General features: G+C 43.3%; 2 long non-coding RNA genes across 2 annotated transcripts in view; one reads left to right on the forward strand and one right to left on the reverse strand.

Annotated features, from left to right (window-relative positions):
- Nucleotides 1–16,520, forward strand: part of LOC127002190 (uncharacterized) — a 31,324-nt gene extending 14,804 nt beyond the window's left edge. Inside the window, exon 3 of the long non-coding RNA XR_007755856.1 lies at nucleotides 16,353–16,520. This is a non-coding gene — a long non-coding RNA (uncharacterized LOC127002190). The remainder of the gene's footprint in view (nucleotides 1–16,352) is intronic.
- The window catches only part of LOC127002189 (uncharacterized), a 58,943-nt gene that overhangs the window by 6,322 nt on the left and 27,131 nt on the right, over nucleotides 1–25,490 (reverse strand). The window lies entirely within an intron of this gene.

Raw genomic sequence — 25,490 nt, forward strand, 5'->3', positions numbered from 1 at the left:
AGGCAACGTAGATGAAAGAGCCTAAACCTATTTGAAGTATACCGTTGCTCTGTTGATGTGGCTGTGTGGAGGCTGGCTAGAAGACCCCCTTAATGCATCCCCTCCCAGTGCCCCTTTTCCCACCTCGCTCCCTGCCCCTTCCTCTACGCCCAGCACCAAGGCACCAGCAACACGTTCTCCATTGTGTGTGTCATTACGTTGGCTTCCTGCTGGTGTTGAGAGCCTTGGAGGAATAAGAGTAATAATGGAGCTGGTGATAATGACGACGGTGAGAATAGTAAGTGATACGCGTTTATACTGATGATGGTGATGATGATGGGGGATGACAGTGATAATGGAGGTAATGATAGTGAGGTAACTAGATGGATAGATAGATAAATAAATAGATAAATGCAAAGAAAGATAGATACAGAGAGAGAGAGAGAGAGAGAGAGAGAGAGAGAGAGAGAGAGAGAGAGAGAGAGAGAGAGAGAGAGAGAGAGAGAGAGAGAGAGAGAGAGAGAGAGAGATGGAAGAAAGAAAGAAAGAAAGAATAAAAGAAATAAAGAAAAGAAAGAAAGGAAATAAAGAAAAAAGGCAGGCAGGAAGGAAGGAAGGCAGGAACGAGAGAGAGAGAGAGAGAGAGAGAGAGAGAGAGAGAGAGAGAGAGAGAGAGAGAGAGAGAGAGAGAGAGAGAGAGAGAGAGAGAGAGAGAGAGAGAGAGAGAGAGAGACGAGGGGCAGATAGATTAGTTTTTTTGTCATCGCTCCTCCCCGCCCGCCGCCGGAGCCGTTGGGGTGAAGGTCCCATAAATTGATGCACGAATACAAACATTACGATTCTGCGGCCCTTGTGAAGGTGTGTGCGGAGGAGGAGGAGGAGGAGGAGGAAGCAGAATTAGCAGTAGAAGAAATGGAAAAAGAAGTAGAAATAGCAGTATAAGAATTGGAAGAAGAAGAAGAAGAAGAAGAAGAAATGTATGAGAGAGAAGGAGGAGGAGGAGGAGGACGACGAGATAAAGAAAGAGGAAGAAAACAAGATTAAGAGGAAGATGAAAAAGGAAGAGGAAGAGGAGGCAGAAGAAGAGGAGAAGGAGGAGGGAGAGAAGGAGGAGGATGAAGAAGGTGAGGAAAAGTAGGAAGAAACGAAATAAAAAGAAGGAAAAGAAGAAAATAAAACAGGAAGATGAAAAAGAAGGAGGAGAAAGAAGAGGAGGAAAAGAAATAGGAGAAGTAAGAGAAGAAGAAAAAGAAAAACAAACAAATGAAAAAAAACACCAGAAAAACAACCTCATCCAAACTTGAGCCAAAGAAAGCCGCAAAACACTCCCTCGCCTATAAGTATAAAAGAAACACCCAAATCATAACATCTCCAACATTCTTCCCAAGCAAGTAACGAACGCTCTCAGGCCGGGCAGCAGCGGCGGCGGCGAGGAGGGATCACGCAATGCAGTCTAGTGATGCAGCCAGATTGACGCGGGGGAAAAGGTTCAGGCGGGGTAGAGGGAGGGAGGGACGGAGGAAAAAGGGAGAAGGGATGCAGGTGTTAGTGCAAGCAGGAGGATGGGACCGGTGGAAAGAAGGGAAGGACGGGGAGAGGGACCAAGAGGGAGGGAGGTAGCGAGAGAAAGGGTAAGGCAGGAGAGGGAAGGAAGGAAGCAGGAGGAGGAGGAGGAGGATCAAGAGGAGGAGGGGGAGTGTAGGTACTGGCCAGTTTTTTCTCTTCTTGTGTAATTTGAATCTTTATTTTCACTTAGGAATTCCCGGTTCGTTCTCAGTAATGACAAAGCCTTTTGCAGCCAGGAGCCTCCCGCGGAATTTTCCCTGCGGGGTCTCGGGAGCCACCACGGAAAAGGCGGATCTTTCAAGCCTCGAGGAAAGCTGCAGGCACCAATACTTAACTGTTCGGGGGAGTTTTGTGCCGCGCCTTCCTCTCTCTCAGTCTCGGTCTTTCTCTCTCCGGGTCATATATTCTTAAACTTTTCGTCTCCCATATGCACAAGGTTTTCCTAGAAGCTGTGGGCATTTCCAAGAGTAGTTTTATGCCTCTAGTGGTAGTTTGAGGCTTCTTTTGTACCATGAACCTCAAAAAACAACAACATACATAGCCTACATGTTTGACAAGGTTTTCCTTGGAGTTGTATGCATTTCCAGGGTAGTTTTATGCTTCTAGTGGTAGTCTGAAGCTTCTTTTGTACCATGAACCTCAAAATAACCCATACACACATATCTGACAAAGTTTTTCTTGGAGTTGTGGGCATTTCCAAGAGTAGTTTTATGACTCTAGTGGTAGTTTGAGGTTTCTTTTGTACCATGAATCTAAAAAAAAAAAAAAAAACATACATACATATTTGACAAGGTTTTCTTATAGGAGTTGTGGGCATTTCCAGGGGTAATTTTATGCTTCTAGTGGTAGTTTGAGCCTTCTTCTATACCATGAACCTCAAATAGCCCATACAGACATATTTGACAAGGTTTTCGTAGGCGTTGTGAGCATTTCCAGGGGTATGTTTTAAGCTTCTAGTGGTATTTTAAATTTTCTTCTATATCGTGAACCTCAAAATAACCCACACACATATTTGACAAGGTATTCCTGGGAGTTGTATGTACTTCCAGGGGTAGTTTTATGACCCATGTGGTAGCCTGACGCTTCTTCTGTATCATCAACCTCAAAACACACTCAGTACAACCCGACTGATCTCCTTCTTGGCCTTTGGAAATAGTTGATGCATGTGGAGGCGGAAGCGTCTGAGAATACCTACCTCTTTCTCTTCAAACCAGCTTCTGCATCCTGTTCTAAGTATCCTCTCGCCTCCCACTGCCCGCCTCCTTCCTCCTTCCCGCTCTCCATCCTGTCTGTCTGCCTTGTCAATCTGTCGTTGTGGTGCGAGGAAAGGGGTTTGAAAGGGAGGGATTTTAGTAAGAACGAGGATTTTGAAAACTGTGGAGAGTATCGGTATAATGATATGGGAAATGATGATAATGAAAATAATAATATACAATCACTATCATCAATATCACCATCACTACCTTCACTGCTACTAATTCCTATGGTAGCTGATATGGTTGTAGTCCTATAGCCTTGGTACCTATATAATCAGTCTGGAAAATTGTACATATACGAAACTCTTGAACCTGGTAGCAGCGACGGGCCAAATTTGTGGGTTTACCGTGTACCAGCGATGGGCCAAATTTTTGCCATGATATAAACCCCCCAAAATAGATGATACATAAACTGACCACAAATGCGTTGGTATATATTATGAAATGGTTTGCGTGAGTGATGATTTTTCTCATTAATTCGCTTCGAGGGGCCTTTAAGATACATGATCCCCGCAGCTACCGGGTTAAGATAATTTCACAGTCACCCTTCGAAGCAGCTGCCACGTCTGTCTCTCTATAACGTGATGCAAAACGACTGCGTGAGCTCTGATATAGAAGGGGTTAGCAGGTTACCGTGTATTAGATTAACGAAACTACAGGTGTGGGGCAGGTAAACAGCATCTTATAATTATCTCCATCAAGGGATCTCAGGTTACCGTGTATTAAATAGACGAAACTACAGGTGTGGAGCAGGTAAACAGCATCTTATAATTATCTCCATTAAGGGATCTCAGGTTACCGTGTATTAGTTATATAGAAGAAACTACAGGTGTGGGGCAGGTAAACAGCATCTTATAATTATCTCCATTAAGGGATCTCTGACTTTTGGATTGAGTAGAAAAATAAAAATAAAATAAAATGAGATAGGATAACATACTAGATAAGATATAGATGGATTAATAAATGTATAAATAAATAAACACACCCAAAAAGACTTAGCATTAATTTTTCTGTTCTACTTGTTTGAGGTTTATTTGCTATGCCTTAAGAACAAGGAAGTGTACGACAATTTTAGAAGTAAGCGGAAGAGGAGTGAAAATTTGCTCTAGTAATGAAAGAAATTACATCAGCTGACTCTAATTGACTTGCGTGATTGTATATTTTGCAGTCAACACACACACACACACACACACACACACACGCATGCGCAGTCCCTCCCTTCCCTTCGTACACGCACAGTGAACGGCGTGAAGTGTCGCATTATGAGAGAGAGAGAGAGAGAGAGAGAGAGAGAGTTTTAGAGAGAGAGAGAGAGAGAGAGAGAGAGAGAGAGAGAGAGAGAGAGAGAGAGAGAGAGAGAGAGAGAGAGAGAGAGAGAGAGAGAGAGAGATTTTTAAAGCTCACTTGTGAAGTAGATATTTATTTTTGTTTCTTTCGGCCAGTCAGCTGTTGTGAGGGTGGAGCGGGGGACGGGAGGGGGGAAAGAGGGGGAGGAGGGGGAGGAGGGGGAGAGAGAAGGGAGGTGGGGGTGAGGGGGGAGGGGGAGTCATTACAGTACGGCATTAAAGGGGAAGGAACGTTCGTTTTTAAAAAGAGAGCGCCAGGCAGATTTCATATTTTTTCCCTTCCACATTAGCTTCTTTAAATCAGGTCATGAACCCCGCGGAGGAGAGGACACACGCCGCCGGTAACCTCATGTCCCCTGTTATTGAGGCCATCTTTCTTGCTAATGATACCGACGTGTACCTGAGTGTCTTGAGGCGTCTTATTAACTATAAATATTTCCTAATGGGTTCAGCAGCGCAGTTTTGATATCCATTATATTCCTGGTCGTCCTCGTCAGCGGCGTGCCGGGCTGTGTTGGTAAACAGCCGAGGCTGCTCCACGCGGGCCGTGTTGGGCTGGTTATTTTGGTTCTTTTTTTAAAGGGAGCCACTTGTTGGCCGTGACTTTAAAGGGAAGTTGTGTTTGGGTAGGCCGCCGCCCGCCCACGATGGACTAAGTGACCCAAACACATGCACTCCACTCCGTCAGCGGAGTGTGTGCACAGCCCCGTCCATCGAGTGTATCGGGGAGTGAGTGGAGTGGATGAAACGTGTCCATCAGATGGGAGGAGTTTTTACGAGTATTGTTAGCAAAGATCATTCCCTTATTGCACGTGCTTACTTGGCTCTCACTATTAAACTATATATATATATATATATATATATATATATATATATATATATATATATATATATATATATATATATATATATATATATATATATATATCACACACACACACACACACACACACACACACCATTCAAACAAACAAATATACTACATACATACACTCATACATATTATAGATATATTCTCTATTTGTTTCTTACACACACACACACACACACACACACTCAGGTCAGTGAATAAAACCATGAATGCATGAATACATTGTTGAACCAAACACGCCGAGAAAAATAGTGCGGGAATTATCAGGGAAGAAAAGTCGCAATGAATATAGGAGACGTGGAGCGGCCGGCGGGGAGGCGCAAGACGGGCGGCGGCGGGGCGGCAGCGGGAGGGGCCTTCGCCGACACCGCCGCCGCCGCCTCCGTCCCTTGCACCTGCCGATTTCCTCCCTCTAGCGGACACCTGGCCAATCAGAGGCGTGTCTTATGTGACGTCACGGCGGAGGTCATGTGAGGCTCAGCTGTGTCAAAATCATGGAGCGGCTCGGGGAAGTAATCAGGTGGCGTCTCTTGTCCCTGGTCCGCTGCTGGCTGGCTGGCTGGGTGGGGGCGTCTGGATGTTGTTAATTAAGCAGCGTCGTGTTAATTTGCTGTTCTTGCTGTACTGGATAATCACGAAGTCTTGTGATAAAGAGCGCCAATTATATTAAGTTATCCTTTAATGTTAATAGAGTGTTCCGATGAGCGTTTTTCTTGAAGTTGGTGCACGTCGGCAAGTTGCAGTGCGCGGCTCTGCTCCCCCTCGCCTCGCCCGCTCCGGCTTCCTCCCTCTCTCTCTCTCTCCCTCCCTCCCGCCGGGTTTTTGTCGCTGGTTCGGTCCCGACTGGTCTGGCCGCCGCGCAGGAAGAAGGTGCTATGCAGATGAACACCTCATAATGGATACTGCTCAATAAATTTCTTACACAGATACAAGTACTGCTAGGTTGACAGAATGCCTCAACATGCTCTAGTGTTTTTGTGTACACTGTTTCAGCCCTGTCACTAGGCCTACAGCTGCCCTCTGATTGGGCGCGCAGTTACCAGCTAGGGAATATGTCTGTTTTTCCTTATATGGCCGAAGTGTCCCCTTTTGTTTACCCTGAAGTACCTATGACGGCATATCGGGGCACGGTAATGTGTTTTGCTGGGTTTTTAGTCAGTCTCCGTGCGTGCAAACAGGCCAGGTAAAGGTGCAGACAGGTGTGTGTGGCAGGCGGGAGCGGCGCGCGTGAGGCCCCGCCCCCTCCTATCGTGTGATTGGATGTCTTGATCAAGTTTCCAAGCCCATTTTTTCCCTCGGTATCATTTCGGTCACAGTCGCTAAGCAGTTCATGAATAGCAATGTTTATTCAATTTCGGGAACACTGCATCCTGTCTTAAGATATTTATACGAGCGGGCTGGCCTCCCTCGCGAAAACCTGAAGTGTTCTCAAGCCGTCGAGTGCTCATGTTGGGAGGCTGAGGCGTCGTCTGAGCCGCTGTGCCTCGGTGATGTTGTTTACTTCGATGTTTTGACGCTGTGCTGGTGTCTTGCCGAGCCTCTGAAGAGCGACGGACGAGGCTCGAGAGATAGATAGAGAGAGAGAGAGAGAGAGGTGAAGAGCCAAGATATGTGAGACAAAGGGAAAAGGAGGAGTGTGATAGGACGCCACGGGATATTCTCTGAGGGTCCTTGGCAGCGTGAGGGCGCGAGAGAGCAGCGGCAATAAATGATGGCTCTTGTTCTTTATAGAGGAATCAATTAAAAGCCGCTTCCTGGAGGTAATCGATGGAGGGACGTGTGCGGCTCTCCGATGAGGTCTTGAATATGAGACGAAAGCTTTATTGTTTCAGAGGCTTCGTTCTGTTGCGCTGGCTCCCCCCCCCCCTCTCCTCGGTCCCCACCCCTCCCCCCTCTCCTTTTTTAATGGGGGGGGGGGTTGAAGACGGACTGACATGTTAGATTTTCCTTTTTTTTGTTATTGTTTTAGAGGCCTCGTTGTTGCATTGGCTCCCCCCCATCCCTCGCTCCCCCCTCTCCACCCCTCCTCCTTTTTAATGGGGTGGTTGAAGACGGACTGATATGTTAGATTTTCCTTTATTTTTTGTTATTGCTTTAAAGGCTTTGGTTTGTTTCGTTGGCTTACCCCCCCTCCCCCTCGGTCCCCCCCTCTCTCCCCCTCTCCTTTTTTTGGGGTTGGTTGAAGACGGATTTGTGTTAGATTTTTTTTTTTTTTTTTACGGTATAGGAAACAGCTCAAGGGCAAAAACAAACAACACAAACAAACAAACAAACAAACCAAAAAACAACAAAAAAGAAAACAAAGGAGAAAAAAGAATATTACTGAGTTTTTCCATTTTATTTCTATTATTATTTTTTTTTATTACGGTATAGGCGAGAGCTCATGATGGGCAGAAACAAACCAAAACAATAAAGAAAAAGAATGTTAATGTATGTTTTCTTCTAGTTTCTTGGGTTAGTTTTTCTTTTCTTGGGTTGAGGATAAAGTTCGGTCCATTTATGTAATTTCAGCGTGTTTTTTCTCTCGTTACTTAGCCTTTAACATGGGTGAGTCTTGGATTAAAATAAAGATACAGTTTTTTTTTTCACTTAATATCTTCTTCTAGTTGCTTGGGTTCATAAAGTTTGATCCAGTCTGTAATTTCACCCTGAGATGTTTGTATTATATAGCTTTATGTGTATGTGTCTTTGGTGTAGGGTGATATCAAATTAAGGGAATATAAGGGTTTTGAATTTACAGGCACGATAAAAACGCCTAACATGATGAACATTTAAAGGAAGACGAAAAAATCGGAAGTATTTCTAAAGCGTTGGGTCTTGAGAGGTGCACGTATGAGGTCTTCCAGGGAATATTATATCTTGGTCCGAGGAAATATCTTGCCTTGGGTTGTGGAGAGGTGAATTTTAGGCTTCAAACGAGGCTGGAAGATAGATAGAAGTTCGTGAAGTCATTTAGCTTCCATGAGCACCCGAGTCACCCGTCTGGACCCTACATATAAGGTCCTGGGGAAATGATATCTTCGTCCGGGGAAATTTCGTGTCGTGGGTTGTGCAGAGGCGAATTTCTGGCCTTAAAACGAGGCTGGAAGATAGATAGAAGTTCGTGAAGTCATTTAGCATCCCGGAGGACCCGAGTGAGGCGTCTGAGCCGTACTTCCGACCACAGTGCTTGGCTTTTTTACACATTATCATTCAATCTTTTCCTTGGCGAGGCTCACGTTCTTCTTGATGGCGTGCGGGGGCGATGAGGCCGCCACAATACCCGGCCTGTATTGGGGAGGAACCAGGATTTATAATGTGACCTTCCTCGCTCCGGGAAGAGAATCCAGTATCCAGGAGGAGGAGGAGGAGAAGTCGCCTGAACTAAACTGAAACGGAACAGAATGCAAAGGTACCTCGCGTCGTTCCCCCGTAATACAAATGTCCGGCAGGGGAGAAGCTACATAATTTCGCTCAATCACAGTAAATAATTGTTCACAGAGGATACTTGGCGGGGCTTCAGCGCCTCGGACGGACGGCTCAAAGTCTTCCCGGCTCCTGCGCGTAATGTTCTCACTTCTGCCGGAGTCGTGTAATAATAACCGCTGCTGGATATGTAGAAGAGAGGCCGAAACTACCTTGTTACGCGGGCGGGCTTGGAAATGCTGTAATATCCGCGCCTAGAACCTTCGTAAAATGCAGCGCCCAGATTATTGCTCGTGCGGAAGTTATAGGGCAGCACAGGCAGACCAAGGCAGGGCGCTGAATTACCCGATAACTCAAATCTATGCCTTAATTCTCCACTGCCGAAATGTCCGTCCGGCGCGAAGGTTAACAGAAGGGAACGAAGCATTCTGAGAAAAGCAGAGCAAGCAAGTAACAGCGCTTTGAAGTACAGAATGCTGAGGGGACGGAGGGCCGGGGAGCAACACACGGGTATTATTGCAATGACTCTCGCTCACCCAAGAACGGGATTACTCGTGATCCTCATCCTCTACCTCATAACCCGCTAGGCTGCCCTCCCCGCCGCCCCTCCTGCAGCTGGGGACCAATATCCTGCCCGTTGGTGCCGCCAGGATGGGGACGCGGCCTGCAGGGGCACCGATCTGGCCTGCAAGACGCCGGCCTCCTGGGACGGAGCATAATGCAGGAAGGGCGAAAGAAAATGGAAGAAATGGAGCGTGGGCGCGTGCTGGCCGGCAGACGCAGCCTCCAGTCTGCAATACGTTGTTGACTGCACCAAGCAAGAGAGCCAAATTACATTCCGAACTGCTTATTACCATCCCTCAATATAACGATCACTCGCTCACCTAGTTAGAAGCTCTGATCAGGCAGAGTTTTGAGCCGCATCTCCAGAACCACATCTGAACGGCCCGCGACGCTCCGCCCCACGCACGCCCGGCGGCCGGCAAGGCCTTCAGACGCACTCACCCGCCGCCCTTAATACTGAGCCAAGGCAGAGAGATATACGAATATATATATATATATATATATATATATATATATATATATATATATATATATATATATATATATATATATATATATATATATATATATATATATATATATATATATATATATATATATATATATATATATATATATATATATATATATATATATATATATATATATATATATATATATATATATATATATATATATATATATATATATATATATATATATATATATATATATATATATATATATATATATATATATATATATATATATATATATATATATATATATATATATATATATATATATATATATATATATATATATATATATATATATATATATATATATATATATATATATATATATATATATATATATATATATATATATATATATATATATATATATATATATATATATGATAATTATTCGGGGAATAACCATAGTGATGACGGAATTGATAATGAAGATAATAATAATAATAATAATAATAATAATAATAATAATAATAATAATAATAATAATAATAATAATAATAACAGTAATAATAGTTATATTGATAATAGTAATAATAATAATAATAATAATAATAATAATAATAATAATAATTATAAGATAGTGATAATAATAATTATAAAAATAATAATAATTATATTGGTAATGATAAAAATAATAATAATAATAATAATAATAATAATAATAATAATAATAATAATAATAATAATAATAATAAAATTATAATAGCAAAAATAAACAGTATTTATGATAACCATAACTGATATTATTATTAATATAATAATTGCTACTATTATTATAATTATTTATTGTTTCAACGCTCTGTTCATTCGTATTAATATCATTACTCACTTTAACTAAAACAACGACTAAAGAAAGGCCTGGGCCGTGTAAGATGTTCACCGTAAAGTTACCAATGACGGCCACCAAGGAGCAGAGGAAGAACAATAGAGAACAGAGGAGACATGCGTTATTGTGTTTAACTTCATTACTTATACGTTCAGAAGAAAGTTGCCTGACACCTCCTTTAGTGGAATTGGCTTGCTCTTCTTGTGGAGGTCAATGGTCTCCGTGCTGTCTCTCCATATGTATTTTCCACCACCCTCATGTGCCGTTCAACTATCAGTTTTGGTCCATGCTCTGGCATAAAAGTCCCCATATATTACTATTGAAAATTGATCCACCTCTTCATTATGTCATCACTCAAGCTGTGATAAAAAGTGTCCAGAAACGCTCGTCATGTAGTTAAGTGTACACCAAGAGAGTAATGTTTGGGAAAGGAAGGGGAGCACAAGCAAGGTTGGGACGCCTTCCGTTGCTCATGGCTCCCACATATCAGAGCATCTTCCGTGTTGATGTGTCTTTGAAGCGAAAACAATGAACGCTTGATGTATTGATTCTGAAATAATTACTGGCACACACAACACGCCACAGCAAAATGCAAATTTCAATAATATGTTATGTAGTTCACAACTAATTAATTAGGGTTTATCATGGCTGGCGCCGACACCTGCCACTCAAGGCACGCCTGGCGCCTGCACACCTGGCGGCCTGGATGATGTGCCTGTCTTGTCTTTACCGCGCTATTCTTCGCTTCGCCATGAAAATCAGTAATATATTGATACTCTCGCCTGGGTAGACCACACATAAAAAGTAGTGCTGTTTCGGATTGTTTAATTGATAGCAGTGCCAGAAATATTAGGTCACTGTTTTAATGTTATAGTTTCAGAATTCAAAGAAGGTTGATATGTGTCTTGGATCCTATACGGGCACTAAGATGCTAATAATTAGACCCAATGTGCAAGTACTTGATAGTAGTGCCCAAAAATATTAGGTCGCTGTTTTAATGTTATAGTTTCAGAATTCAAAGTAGGTTGATATGTGTCTTGGGTCCTATACGGGCACTAAGATGCTAATAATTAGACTCAATGTGTAAGTACTTGATAGTAGTGCCCAAATATATTAGATCACTGTCTTAATGTTATAGTTTTAATATTCAAAGTAGGTTGATATGTGTTTTGGACTCTATACTGACACTAAGATGCTAATAATTAGACCCAATGTGCAAGTACTTGATAGTAGTGCCCAAAAATATTAGGTCGCTGTTTTAATGTTATAGTTTCGAAATTCAAAATAGGCTGAAATATATTGTTGAACCCACGGGCACTAAAATGCTGATAATAAGATCCAGTGTGCAAGTTAGATAGAAAGTCTTATTACTCAGGAAACATATATGAATTTACTGAGTACACAACTATATATATAGGTACTGTTTGGGTTATAGCTAGGTAAGGTTAAAGGTCTCTTCACACACAAGACATATAATAGTTTATTGTAAAAATCAACCAAGGAAGAGCTCACTTTGTAAGACAGAAAGACTCATTACTGAGGAGGCATATGTGGATGAAGAATGATCGTGTTGTGATTCCTTAGCACAAAATATGCTTCAATACAACGGAAGGCAAAGCATACGTTTATTTTTTTCAGCATTCTCAGGTACCCATAGCATTTTTTTGTTAAAGAAGACTGACCAAGAGATTAAACTATGTAGGAAAAAAATCTGCATCACGATCCTTCCATTAAGATAGACAGACGACGATGCCAGAAATGAGTAACCATATATTAGTACAGTACAGCCATAGCCAATTCACCATTAAGTATTTCTTCCTGCAGACTTCATGTTAACACCCACAATATGTCTTAATAGAACACTGGTGGAGAAGTAAGTAACTGTTCGCCATTGTCTTGGTTATAATTTTCCAGCAAAGGAAGCTGCGCAAGGGAAAAAGGAATAGATACAGGAATATGCCCGGTGTGTCGCTGCTCCGGAAAAGTGAAAACTAGAAGATCGATATTCAAAATTCAAAATCGGTTCAATATCGGTTGGAGAGGCTGTCCTTAGATTAACCTTAGCATATCACAGACACATCTCACTGACCAATCCACACTCAGATAACCTAAGACAGGGAACTTAACTTCTTAAAACAAAAACTTCGTAATAATAAAACTCAAATTGTCGCTAGTCTATTTGCACTGGGAACTCCTCTTTCTCTTATTAAATATCCCTGACACTTATCACTAACCAATCCACCTTCCAATGTAACCTCAGACATCCAACTCAACTTCTTAATATCAAAATTCAAAATGTATCTATTCTTTTTGGGAACTCCTCTTAACACCTCCTCCTGCCCTTAAATATCCCGGACACACTTATCACTAACTAATTCACTTCTCAGTTTAACCTCAAGCAACTAACTCAACTTCTTAATACTAAAACTGAAAGCGTCTCTAGTCTATTTGCACTACGAACTCCTCACCTCCCTTAACGACTTCACTCTCGGCCGCAGGAGCCCCGAGAGACGCGGTCCGGCCAAACTCTGGGGCTCACGTTCACCTTCGCGAGGCCTTTGACACCAGTGACCGTGAAATCCTCCTTTAGGGAACTTGTAGCAGACCTTGGCATCGGTGGACGGCTATTCGCTATCCGGGGGTCTCTGTCTCTGGCGCACACATTCCCCCTAGGTGCTGGACGGTGGTTTGAGGGCAGGGGGTTGTCATGAGAAGCTGGGAGGGACATATACGGGGACGAGGAAGATGGAGGAGAGAGGATAGAAGGGGACAAAGCAGAAGATGTAGGAAGGATGATGAAAAGGGGATAAGGAAGATAAAGGAAGGAGAATGGAAGGGGACAAGGAAGAAGAGGATAGAAGGGGACAAGAAGGAAGATGAGGGGAAGAAGATGGAAGGAGACGAGGAGGAAGATGAAGGAAAGGGAATGGAATGGGACACGCTTGGAAGAAGATAAAGTAAAGAAAATAGAAGGGGCAAGGAAGAAGATATTTGGGAAGAGAATGGAAGGGGAGAAGGAAGAGGATGAAGGAAGAAGAGAATGGTAGGGAACAAGGAAGAAGATGAAGGAAGGAGGATGGAAGTGAGACGAAGAGGGTGAAGTGAGAATAGGCGAGAAAGAAAGGAAGAAAGAAAGGAAAATGAGAGCATAGAAGATTATTAAGAAAAAACACAATTTCCACCAAGGCGTCTACAAGTAACGTTACCGGTGTTATTTTGTTACTATACTTAATTATGTTTGGTTTTAGACATACAGAGTTGAGATTACCGAGCTTTTTTGTTGCAGTTTTTTTTTTTGCCTTTGAGCTGTCTATCTCCCTTGCTGTAAAAAACAAAACAAAAACAAAAACATCAGAACTGCTTGTCTACTATAAAATAAGTACCGTTTTCATTGATCTGTTTATCCATATCTCTTGCCCTGCCCCATATATTTAAGGTGAAATAAGTTGCTGGAGAATATATATTTGTACCTCTAACCCATAACATATTTTCAAGTTTGCCTTCAATATACACAAGTAGCATATGACTATAAAATAAGTACCGTTTTCATTGATCTGTTTATCCATATCTCTTGCCCTGCCCCATATATTTAAGGAGAAATAAGTTGCTGGAGAATATAAATTTGTACCCCTAACTCACATATTTTCAAGTTTGCCTTCAATATACATAAGTAGCATATGCCTATAAAAATGTATTAGTTATCTTCTTTTAGACATAAGGAGTAGGAATTTCTTGGTCTCCACTGGCACTTTTGGAGGTAGTTTTAAGGAAATATGAATCTGTTTTTGGTCACTATCCAGTCCTCGAGAATACTAGACTCCATTGGCTTAATCAGAGACAGGTATGAGGGAAGATACCTGTGTTATTTGGGCTACAATATTTATTTTTTCTTATACGTAGTTAAGAATGCAAGAATCCTCGAGAATACTAGACTCCATTGGCTTAATCAGAGACAGGTACGAGGGAAGATACCTGTGTTATTTGGGCTACAATATCTTTTTTCTTATACGTAATTAAGAATGTAAGTACCTATTGGCCCACAGTGAGGAAATTATGAGAAAAATGACCTGTTTTGTGTGTCATGAATTACTTATGTTTGGTTTTCCGTTACAAGGCATTGAGAGTAGCTATCCATTGACTTATTCAGAGGCAGATGTATCTATATCGCCTCCACATGATCCAGCGACCTTTCCCATGCATTACTAACTTTACATATTGAATGAAAGGCTGGAAGGAAGAGATGGAAGGCACGGAGGAAGAGATGGAGGGTTTGAAGAAGGAGATAGAAGGTTGAAAGGAAGAGATAGAAGGTTGGAAGGAAGAGATGGAAGGCACGGAGGAAGAGATGGAGATAGAAGGTTGAAAGGAAGAGAGAGAAGGTTGGGAGGAAGAGGAAGGTAGAGAGGGAGAGATGTAGAGGAAGAAGGGAGGGAGGGAGGGGTGTCGATGGTGATTAGTGAGAGGACGTTGTTATTGAATTATTTTGTACTGAAGTAGTCATGAGGTCCCTGCACACAGATTATAATAGTGACCTGCCAATAAAGATGAATATAATGAGAAAGAAAACAGTAAAAATAGAAAAATAGGAAGATAGGAAGATAGATAAAAAGTAAAGAGTAGAATATTGAGAAGAAAAATTGTAAGAAAATATATAGAGGAAGGTGGAAGAGAATGAATGTGCGTGAGTGTGTGTGTTGTATGTCCCACCTTAGTTATGTTTCCTTATTATTATTATTATTATTATTATTATTATTATTATTATTATTATTATTATTATTATTATTATTATTATTATTATTATTTTTACAACAAAGGAGACAGCTCAAGGGCACAAGAAAAGGAAACAATAATAAAAAAAGCCCGCTACTCGCTGCTCCTAAAAAGAATCTAAAGAGGTGGCCGAAAGAGGGGTCAATTTGGGTTAAAGAATGTAAGAATGTAAGAAAGAATATAAGTCGCACCTCACTCATGTTTCCTTTTTATTATTTGGGTTTAAGAATGTAAGTATCCCACGACCTGCACTCACAGCTAGGGGGGGGAGGGGGGGGGGATGGCGTGCCCTCAGAGTGGAGGAAAAATTAAAGAAGCCTCAGAAAGGTTAATTAACGGCCATTACGAGCAACTCATTTAACACACGAGGCTGCCGGAGTGCGCACGCAAGCACACACACACACACACACACACACACACACACACACACACACACACACACGCACACGCACACGCACTTACGCTCATTCATTTTTCTTCCCCCCTTTTTCTCTCTTTCTCAATTTTCTATCGTTTTTTTTCTCATTATTTCTCTTTCTCTTCACCCTTTTCTGTCTCCATTTTTTATTATTTTTCTCTTCACATTATACATATTTCTCTTCATTCTTATCTTTCTCTACTTTCCATAATTTTTCTCCTCATTATTCACATTTCTAGGCAAGCCATTATCAGAATCCGTGTGCAGGGAACTCATGACAACTTCAGTATAGAAAAAAAATGACTATACAAGAAGGTCCCATTTTAGACAATCGCCATCGACACAATATATAGGGTTGGTGATGCTCGAAAAAGGTCCTGATCATGTGGAGGCGATGCTGCAGGGTCAGTTCATTATTTTTCAGTAAAGGAAGTAGCTGAAAGGTAAGCATGAATGAATATAAAAAAAATGCCCGCTAAGCACTGTGCGTGTAAAAGGAGGTAGAGATGAGCGGCAGATACATTTTCATACAGAGAAGAAAAAAATATTACAAAGGGATACGTATATCTCGTCACTAATATGTGTTTGTGTATATCATGTCCCGAGTAACAAAAAAAACTGGTATGATGCGTCACTCATTCTTGGCTTTCTTCGTACAGTTTCAGCCAACAGGATTAAGCTAGACTAACACGAAGCTGGTATACAGCATGACTCTCTAGTTTCTGGAATGATTTGTATAAGATTAACAGTAAGGATACTGATGTAGCAAAATATCTTCACTTTGCTGTCAATATTTTGTGTTAATGCATACTTTTCTTTTCATTTTTCAACAGGTAAGGCTTTCTGGGTTGACTTGTACCAGTGCGGCAACAAGGAGTGTGCCTGACTGACGTGAGGCTGCAAGCCACGTCAATGGTGTTGCACTGACTCCCGAGGTCCAGGTTCCAGGTCACAGCCTTGTTGCAATACATCACAATCGCGTTGCAAGGGGAGTGCTCTCAGTCAAGGTTTGTGTATTATTCTTTAAGTCACTAATTTTTTGCCTGATGCTAAACCTCTTTCATCAGCTGCCTCTACTTCCCACTCCTTCGCTAAACCTGTCTGAATAATAATATATTACTTTTTCATTTATATTTGCCGTTCGAGAAATATTACATATTTTATATACCCGGTGCTAGGATGTTATTGACAATCAATCAGTCGGGGCATACGCCCGTGGGGAGGGGGACGTCGCCTCGCCCACCCTACGACGCCAAACCCGGGGCTTCCTTCAAGCAAGTCTCCTTGCATGGCCCCTTTCTCATCCCTCATAGCAAGATTCATCGACTTGTTCAAGTCACGAACTTTGTGGGCGTCCACTTGGCTTCCGCCACTCCTGGTAGCGTGCCAGTCTTTGGTCTCGGAGTAATAGCCGATTTGACAAAGTCATTCCAGCGATATCCAATGATTCTGCATAAGCATTTATTGCCAAAGGCATCAGTTCGCCTCTATGCAGTGTCCATGTCTTGCAGCCATATATAGAGAGTAAGACAGGGAGCACAAGCGACTTGAAGATCCGGATCTTTGTTCTGCACAGGTATCGACAACGCCATATACTCGCGCAGAGCGAGTCCATAACGTAGGGCCAAGCCGATCCGCCGTAAGACTTCTTGACGAGATCCGCAGTTGTTCTGCTCTACGTTATCAATATATGCGAAATTTTCCAAGATACAATGTCCTCGCCACACGCATGGACAGACTATACTGTCTCATCCAGCAAGCCTCCAGACACCTTTACCCTGGTTTTCGCCCAGGAGACCTGGAGTCCCAAGGCCTTCGCCTCCTCGTGTAGTGTCTTGAGAGACAGCACCATGCAGAACCTTCAGCGACTCCGCAAGGATTACTGCATCATCGGCAAGAACAAGGTCAGTGACAATATACAATATCGTTATTATTACTATTGCTATTATTATTATTATTATTATTATTATTATTATTATTATTATTATTATTATTATTATTATTATTACTATTATTATTATTATTATTATTATTATTATTATTATTATTATTATTATTATTATTATTATTATTATTATTATTATTATTATTATTACTATCAACTTCGCCGTCGTTGCCTTTGTCGTCGTCATCATGGTCATTGTGTATGAACGTGTTTCCAGTGAAGTAAGATTTGCGCAACGACGGATCGGTGTCGCGGGCTTGGCGGGGGAGTGGGCGTGGCACGTGACCTCCTGCTGCAGCTAATTGGAAAGAGCTTGAAAAATTGAAGCCTTCTCTTACACGTGAGAATCCAAGGGTTGGGATTCTGGATTCTTTGCTGATTTATAGCAATTTTTAGAAGGGGAGTGCGTCAGTGTATAACTTGAACAGTGCTTGGCTGTGGTGCTGGATTACTTGCTGATATATAACAACTTTTAGGAGATCAGTGAGTCAGGGAGGTAATATGAACAGTACTTGGTCGTGGTGCTGGATTCTTTGCTGAGGTTTAACAATTTTTATAAGGGCAGTGCGTCAGCGTAGTGATGGGAGGGGTGCTTGGTAGTGGTGCTGGACTCTGCTGATTTATAATACATCTCCGAAGGGCAGTGCGTCAGCGTAGTGATGGGAGGAGTGCTTGGTAGTGGTGCTGGACTCTGCTGATTTATAATACATTTCCGAAGGGCAGTGCGTCAGCGTAGTGATGGGAGGAGTGCTTGGTAGTGGTGCTGGACTCTGCTGATTTATAATACATTTCCGAAGGGCAGTGCGTCAGTACGTAACATGATCAGTACGTACCATCAACAAGGGAAAGAAAGAGGAGGAGATAGATGAGTTAAACGCTCGTTGGTGAATTGCTATGATGCTGTGGAAGGGATAATGTAATGCAGAGGGAGCGACTCATGAGAGCAACCACCAACAGGAGGTCATAGATTTTACTACCGAGAGGGGGAGACAACGGGAGGAGAAGGGGCGGGGGGGGAAGCGGGGGTATGGGGGGGCGAGTCTCCCGTACGCGCGTAAAACTAAAAAGAAACGCCGCCGGGAAAAACAAAAAACCAACGAGTCAGCACGCGAGCAAAACGTAGTAACGGCGGCCATATTGACTTCTCTCGTGACGTGGCTGTGACGTCAGACAATAACAAAGGAAGCTGCCAGGTCTCATCCGTCACTCATTAAGCACCAGCCGAGCATCATCATAAATCACCGCTGTCATCATCTCCCGCCTCTCCTCCGTGGCCGTAGGAGCACCAGGTAACGTAAGTCCTTACCTGGCCCGCCTTGCACACCTGTTTACCACACCTGATTAAAGTAAATTTCCCGTCATTACAGTTTACCTTTTCCGGAAGCGATGCAGTTTTATGTAGTGACCGAGCGTGAGTGTGTGTTTGTGTGTGCGTGTGTGTGTGTATGAGCTCTCTTTTTACTACGAGCCCCTCCCTTGACCCCCACTGTGTCCCTCCGTCTCTCCCTCTCTCCCTCCCCCCGTCTTTCTTTTCCTCCACTCTTCCTCCTCTCCTCTTCTCCCTCCCTCCACCGTACCGCCCCCCGTCATACTCTCTTTCTGCTCTTCGTGTTATCTGCCCATTCATGTCTCGGGCTTTGACGGTGTGCATGCTGCCGTTTGTTGCTGCTCACGGATTGATCTCACCTTTCGTTATGACTGATAGAGACCGCCCTTTGCGCCGCCACTTTTCTCTCTCACACACACGCACTCATGTAGCCAAAAGAGAACACTAACTTTTGTCTGGATATGCATCAATACGGAATTCTACGATCATTGAAAACATCCATCAGTGACATTAGTAGAGTCCTGTTAAAGATTCAAAGCTACGTATGTACTTGCCTGTTGGACATTAAAAAGAGTTGATTTATCAGGACTATGAGGTCACTGATAGGAAAAATTGCAGCCTGTGTCAATTCAGTAAAAAATGTATTGAAAGTATGTTAGGTATTTGTGGGGCAACTCATTCTGTCAGTTTCCATGAGTTTTACTGTATAGTTTTATCTTTACATTCAGTATAAAAATGTTATCATGATTTTTTCCTACTTTTTCGTTTGGTTCTTCAGGATGCTTTCTTGTTGCTTGCATGGTTAACGGGCGTGTCTTTTTGCTTTGTACAACAGCCAGGGATTATATATGATGCTATTTCTTCTTTGCTAACCTTGCTGACATCCTGGGAAGAAGCTCATAAGACGATCATGTGTTTGGTAGACTTCCGTACACAACAGTAACGGGTAACTGCTCGCTAATAAGGTGGTGAATGAGTGGAACAAACTTAGTGGGTATGGCGTCGAGACAAACACAACTGAAACCTTTAAACAGAGACTAGAAGGGACTTTGACGAGCCACCCATCTTCAGGAGCTGCCTTGTGTAGGGCGTATGGCTTCTTGTAGTCTCCTTATATCCTTGTGTATCCTTGTGAATGTAGAATGGGACGAGTTTTTGCATTAATAACATCTCTTATATCTTTGTGTATCCTTGTGAATGTAGAATGGGACGTGTTTTTGCGTTAATAACACCTCTTATATCCTTGTGTATCCTTGTGAATAACACCTCTTTTATCCTTGTGTATCCTTGTGAATGTAGAATGGGACGAGTTTTTGGGTTAATAACACCTCTTATATTCTTGTTTATCCTTGTGAATGTAGAATGGGACGAGTTTTTGCGTCAATAACATCTCACATACGCACTGCTCTTCATATAACAGACTAAAAGACAGAACACTTCCCCCAGTCTACGATTTATATCTTACCAAGCAAACCTCTACGCCTTTACCAGCTTCCCAAAGTCATTCAAACGTAAAAAAACAAAACAGAAAGCTTACACACATACATACAAATACACATACACATACTCACTCCTATTCGTACACAACAAACGTATCGGTAATCTCTTTTTCCTGCATCGTTGTGGCTTTATTTTGCTGTTCGTATTATTCGCGTCTGCCTCCTGTTTTTTTCGCCGCTCCTGCTGGCCGTGGTGGGAAGGTAAGCACCACAACTCTCCCCCTTTTTTTGCCTGCACCTAAACTCTCTGAAGCTTTTATACGCAGGTGAGGTTCGTATAGAATGGTCTTGGGTGCTGCATGTTTCCTGTTCCCATTCCTCATTTCTTCCACAAGCATAATATTAATGGTGGCAATATCAAGACACCTCCCCATCCGAAATTGATCTCTCTTTTGGCCACTATGCTTTCTCTTTTATAGGATTATTGCTAGAGGGCTTTTTTGTGTTTATTTATTTTTGTCCTTGAGCTGCTTCCTTTACTGTAAAAAAAGTGGTGGTTGTTGTGTTTATATATGGGTGGAGATGTTGAGGGCAGTCATAGTGGTGGTGGTTGTAATGCTATGGTTGTAATATGGTTGTTATTGTTGTGGTTATAGTGAAGGAGGTACACGTTGGGTAGTGGTCTGCAAGCTCCTTTTTCTTAACTTTATTTTTCCTCAGATAATTATCACTAAACAATACACATGGAAGCTAACATTTTCCTCGCTTAGTTTATGTTCCTTATTACCCTACAACATCTGCAAGCTCACTTTTTCTTAACTTTATTTTTCCTCAGATAATTATCACTAAACAATACACATGAAAGCTAACATTTTCCTCGCTTATTTTATCTTCCTTATTATCCTACAACATTTGCAAGCTCACTTTTTCTTTACTTCATTTTTCCTCAGATAATTACTCTGCAAAATGTATGAAAGGTTACAACTTCTTCGCAACACACCTCCATTTTTCCTTCGACAATTAACCCAACAATAAACGGAACCTTCACGGGGGGACATATACCTGGATCACTCACCTTACCTTACCTTAATAACAACCCAGCCAATCAGCGTAAACAGGTACAGCCGCTCGTGAGAAGAGAATCAGATGCACAATTTATACATTTCCAGGGCCTGAGAACCCCTCCGGCTGCCTTTGGAGCTTGAATGCGAGACGTCAAGACCACTCCTGTGTTAATTGTTTCCCCGACAGGTGGGCCGGCCGGGGAGGGAGGCAGGGGCACGGTGGGGAAGGGACGGAAGGGGCGGGGTGGGTCGTGTGCCTGGCCTCATACTTGTTTCGCTCCGTTGTTGTTCGTAGCGAGTGGCCGGTGTGCATGTTCTTACGTACGTGGGAGAGGAAGGGAGGGAGAGGTAAGCGGGGGTCATTAGTTCTGCTGTCCGTGGAAGGGGTGACTAATGGAGAGGGGAAGGGAAGGAGGTGCTTGTTAGTTTTGTTATATGTGGGAAATCTACGTGGATAGGGAAATGGCTGGGGAGGAGAGGGACGCGGAAAAGGGAATATGTGAAAGGAGATGAAGGTAAGGGGTCGTTCCTCTTGTCTCGTCTGTGAGAAGGGGTTCATGGAAGGGGGAATGGGAGGGGAAGGAGAGGGAGGTAAGGAGTTACTTCGTTATCCTTGGAAGTGGGGAATTATAGTGGAAGGGAGAAGAAGCCAAGGATATTAGGTGGAAGGATGGGAAGGTGGGAGGCGTTCCACCATCTCTTGTTCGTGGGGAGAGTGGTCCGCGCATGGTCTAACTTGGGAGAGGAGTGAATGAGAGGAAGAAGATGGAGTGAAATGGAAGGAGGCGGAGGAAGGTGAAGTGGAAATGGAAGAAGGAAGGTGGAGGGAAGTGAAGTGGAGGAAGGTGGAATGAGGGTGAGGGGAAGGAAGGTGAAGTGAGAGGGGGGGAGTAAAGTGGAGGGAAGTGAAAATGGAAGAAGGAAAGTGGAGGGAAGTGAAGTGGAGGAAGGTGGAATGAGGGGGAGGGGAAGGAAGGTGAAGTGAGAGGGGGGGGAGCAAAGTGGAGGGAAGTGAAAATGGAAGAAGGAAAGTGGAGGGAAGTGAAGTGGGGGAAGGAGGTGGTTTGGAATGGAAAGGAAGGTGAAGTGAGAGAAGTGGGGGAGTAAAGTGGAAATGGGGGAATGATGAAGGTGGAATGGAGTCAGGTGGGAAAGGTGTGGAGTGGGAGTGGATATACAAAAAGAGGTTCATGTAATTACTCGGGCTTCCACATATTTACGATCATGTTGAGTTACGCGTCTGATTACTTGTGAGAGACGCCCGACGTTATACAAGACCAGTTAATCGTGTGTCAGTTTATTATATTGTTGCAGCGGCGGCGGCGAGAGAGAGAGAGAGAGAGAGAGAGAGAGAGAGAGAGAGAGAGAGAGAGAGAGAGAGAGAGAGAGAGAGAGAGAGAGAGAGAGAGAGAGAGAGAGAGAGAGAGAGAGAGAGAGAGAGACTAACTAACCAACCTACTAACTAACAATAAACAAACGAAGTAACAAAAACTTGACAAAACGTGAGAGAGAGAGAGAGAGAGAGAGAGAGAGAGAGAGAGAGAGAGAGAGAGAGAGAGAGAGAGAGAGAGAGAGAGAGAGAGAGAGAGAGAGAGAGAGAGAGAGAGAGAGAGAGAGAGAGAATAAAAGAAAGAAAGAAAAGAAGGAAAGAAAAAGGAAAAAAAAGAAAGGAAGGAAAAAAGGAAGGAAGGAAGGCAGGAACGAGAGAGAGAGAGAGAGAGAGAGAGAGAGAGAGAGAGAGAGAGAGAGAGAGAGAGAGAGAGAGAGAGAGAGAGAGAGAGAGAGAGAGAGAGAGAGAGAGAGAGAGAGAGAGAGAGAGAGAGAGAGAGAGAGAGAGAGAGAGAGAGAGAGAGAGAGAGAGAGAGAGAGAGAGTGAGGCTTTCTCCTGCGTTCTGGTCTGTGTGTGATTCCAGCTTTCCTTTCGATAAATAATTATTTGAATGTGAACTTACCACTACCCCCCTTCCCCCCACCTCCCCTCCCTCCCTCACCACCACCACCACTCTGATACTTGTGTGTGTGTGCGTGTGTGTGTGTTTGCGTAGATACATGCACGTTCAGGAGAATGAATACTTCGCTTTGAAATATAGGGCCACATTTAATTCCGCTAAAAGGCAGAACTTCCTTTAGCTGCAGTCGGGGAACCGCTCCGGGGTGAAGAATTAGTGCCTGAAACCCATCGTGAACAGAGGGCTTAGTGGGAGGCGGAGGAGCGGCGGGAGGCTTAACCTGCACCCGCCAGGAAGCTGTTCGTAGACTCCCGGGGCCTCTGCATTGTGTTCCAGGCTACCCGGGCTCCTCTATCCTGCCTGGTCGGTCTGATAGTGACTAATGCTATGCTATGGAGGGTATGGGTGATATGGGCTGGTGTGTGTGTGTGTGTGCTTGGTAGAGGCTTATGCTATGGACCGGTTTGTGTGTTTGGTCTGAAAGCGTAGTAGGTTGAACTCGTTTCGTTGAAGATCTGGAGGGTTGTATAAGTGTGTTTGCCTTATAGGACTCTATCTCTCTTTTCCTCTCCTTCGCTTGCTTCTGGACTCTCTCTCTCTTCCTCTCCTTCGTTTGCATTAGGATTGTCTTTCTCTTCCTCTCCTTCGTTTGCCTAAGGACTGTCTCTCTTCCTCTCCTTCGTTTGCCTAAGGACACACTCTCTCTCTCCCTTTCCTTCGCTTGCCTCTGGACTCTCTATTCCTCTCTGTCGCCAGTGAATTTCTAACGTAGTATGTATTTCCGATCTTCAGGCGTCTGGTCAATACCTGGCTGGGACGCTGGAGACATCGCGCCCCCATAATAATGTTGGGTTGATGTTATACTACTACCATTACTAGAATCACCGCCACTATAAAAAAAAATAGTCTCCTCCCACCTCCACCACTTCTGCAATACATTCATCACCATCATTAGCAAACACAAGGAGAACATCAGCAAGAGTAATAACATCAACGGTAAAGTGAGACTAGGAAACATCATCAACAACAGGGGAAGCTAAAACGAACACAACGGTAGTATCTTCATAAACAGGCTGTACTTTGTCATGTAACGGAGACGGTATCACTGCTATCAACATCAACATCATCAGCACCAACCACAAGGATAACAACATCAAGAATAACAACGTCAAGAATAACAACATCGCCAACAGTGAAAGGAAAGAAGGAATGACCAAAAGAAAGAAAGAAAAAAAAAGGAAGCGAGGAAGAAATGAAAATCTAACAGCGAAGGAAAACCAACCAGCACAAGGAGTGATTATAGAAAACAACAACAGCGAGTAGAGGGCTTTTTATTGTACTCTTTTTGTTGCCCTTGAGCCGTGACCTTTGATGTAAAAAAAAAAAAAAAAAAAACCGCACCACATGACCCTCTTCAGCAGTCCAGGCGGCAGCGGAACCACCAAGGGGCACACACTGGGAGGTCGGGGCGCACCAAGACTCACTAGGGCCGGGCAAACCCACGCCGCCCTTCTCGCGCCCACATCCCGGCAACCTTCTCAGGCGCTCTGGCGTGAGTGTTGCAGGAAATAATCGCCGGAGCGGCAGCAAAAATGGACTTAGAATTCAAAGCGGTTTTCTGACTGTATCCTTCATATTCACAAAGCAAGAACAAAGAGGATTCCTAACTGGCAATCTGATATATAAGGTGATATTTCAACAAATGGATTGCTCTTAGTTCCAATTAATTTTGAAATACAAGCGCCTGTACTTACACACGCGGCAAAGTTCTCAAAATGAAAACACACGCGCTCTTGTCTGATTTATTTGATGGCCGCCTCCCAGCGCTGAGGAGAATTCATCCCAGTTGGCCGCACTCCATAAATTTACCTGAATTTGTTAGTGTCCCGACGCGGCCTTGTTCCCATCCCGTCCTTCAGGCCGCAGCAGGAGCCTAAGTGCTGGGGACGCGGCGCCCAGATCTTAACTAGCGCCGCTGTGACCACTCCGTTCATCACCATTACCTTCACGTGTCGCCCCCTGCCCACCCTGCCCTCCCTGCCCACCCTGCCACCTGTCCGTGTCCTGCCCGAAGTGATATAACTCAGAGGGCACGCACGCACGGACACACACACACACACACACACTCATATCCCCCATCCCTCACACACACAAACAGACATACACCCCTACCACCACCACCATAACCACTACAACCACTGCTCTTTCTCTCTCCTTCACCTTACTGTCACCATTATCACCACTACC

The sequence above is a fragment of the Eriocheir sinensis genome, chromosome 22 (assembly GCF_024679095.1).
Source record: "Eriocheir sinensis breed Jianghai 21 chromosome 22, ASM2467909v1, whole genome shotgun sequence".
Lineage (NCBI taxonomy): Eukaryota > Metazoa > Arthropoda > Malacostraca > Decapoda > Varunidae > Eriocheir > Eriocheir sinensis.